The 1850-nt window shown below is 38.9% G+C and overlaps 1 non-coding gene across 1 annotated transcript; it reads left to right on the forward strand.

The window, feature by feature from the left end:
* The first annotated feature begins 698 nt into the window (after nt 1–698).
* Nucleotides 699–802, forward strand: LOC124510559 (U6 spliceosomal RNA). Its single transcript, XR_006961754.1, has one exon. It is a non-coding gene; the product is annotated as a U6 spliceosomal RNA (small nuclear RNA).
* Nucleotides 803–1850: the final 1048 nt, after the last annotated feature.

The raw sequence follows: 1850 nt of genomic DNA on the forward strand, positions 1-1850 counted from the left end.
GATCTGAGGTTATATCAGTCAGAGCTTCATAGGACGTGTTAAGGATTCTCTTCTTTATCTTAAGAGCACTGTGTAAGCTTTAAAGACTCTTAAGAAGAAAGAGAACATGATGAGACTTATATTTTACTTGGCTCACATCATCTCCTGTGTGTGAGAATTAGGGGCAGGGAGCAAGGGTTGTACAGGAAAATTAGATCAAGAGATTGGTGTAAGAGACCTTGGTGTTTGAATTAGGAGTGGTGACAATGAGGAGAAAGAGAGAGAGAGATGTGTATAGATTTAAAGATATTTTAAAAGTGTTATCAATGGACCTAGTGATGGGCCTCTTTCCTTATAATCGGATAAGATGTCAAGGGTGACAATGATGTGTACATGCTATTCACTGAAAGAGTTGACACCAGGAGAGGACCAGGTATGAGACAAAGGTTATGGTTTTAATGTGGGTCATATTGAGTCTGAAGCATCTTTAAGACATTGGTGGAGATATCAAACAGAGACATGGGCACCTATGTCTGGAGCTTGGAATTTTAGATAACCTGAGAAGTTAATGAGGGGAAAGACTTTTAGCCTCCTGCATCTCATAAAAAGAAAAAACCTGTTTGTTACAATTAGTAAGTATCTTATCAAAACCAAATATAAAATTAACTATAATCATTTACATATAAGAAGTTTCCTGGACTTTCCTATAAAAATGGAAGGTGCTTGCCTCGGCAGCACATATACTAAAAACTGAAACGATACGAAGATTAGCCTGGCTGCTGCACAAGGGTGACATGCAGATTTGTGAAGCTTCCAGATTTTTGTCCCCCATCAGGCTCTCTGCTGTCAGCGTAGAGTCTGCTTCAGATCCTCTGTCCCCCTCACTCTGTCCCTCCCCCACTTCTCTCTCTCTTTCTCTCTCTCTCTCCCTCAAGAAGAAATAAACATTTAAAAAATGTAAGAATAGGGGTGCCTGGGTGGCTCAGTCATTGAAGCATTCAGCTTTGGCTCAGGTCATGATCTCACGGTTTGTGAGTTCAATCCCCACATCAGGCTCTGTGCTGACAGCTCAGAGCCTGGAACCTGCTTCAGATTCTGTGTCTCCCTCTCTCTCTCTGCCCTCCCCCAACTTTCACTCTGTCTCTCTCTCTCTCTCTCAAAATATAAATAAACATCAAAAAAAATTTAATAATTTTTAAAAATGTTAGGAATAAAATAATATCCCAAACTAATGTCTACCTCCTTAACAAAGCCTGGTCAGATGCATCCCTCTCTTTGCTCAGTCCTTTCTAGCACTGCAGCCAATAATTCTCTTAGCTTCTGTTCCAACCCTATTCATTCTTTCCTTTTCTGATCATAAGGCCTTTTTATGATGCACTTCAGAGCTTTCGTTATTTACGAGTGTGTGCTTAGGTCAGATGTATGTCTATGTTTTTGTGTTTTTCTACACTTTTTTCCTTATAAACTTCTAATAGAGTAGCAAAGGTTGCCATTATTTAGTAAAGAAATTGCATAATCATAAATAGATAACAAACCCCTGAGTAAAAAATTAGGATTCTTAGAGTAAAAGAAGCAAACAAAATCGTATAAGTCATATATTTCAAAAACCTTCATAGTCACATTACTATCACCATGCTCATGCTAAGTCTGCCCACTCACTAGGCTGTTTGCTTTCTGGTTTCTAAAACAGCAGTAAATATTTACTTATCTTATTCATCTTTGTTAGGCTCTAAATCCCTTGGGAAGAGGAATAGTCCCTTTCAGGGGATTGCTTATCAGCCCAGAGCTTCTGTGGGAGTTTGACCAGGAAATCATAACTCATTTTCAATGATGACATTTGGATTTACAAATGGAACTCTTGATAGTGTCGG

The sequence above is a fragment of the Lynx rufus genome, unplaced genomic scaffold, assembly GCF_022079265.1.
Source record: "Lynx rufus isolate CCGP_SWC_20201006 ecotype Redwood Valley unplaced genomic scaffold, mLynRuf1.p SCAF_15, whole genome shotgun sequence".
Lineage (NCBI taxonomy): Eukaryota > Metazoa > Chordata > Mammalia > Carnivora > Felidae > Lynx > Lynx rufus.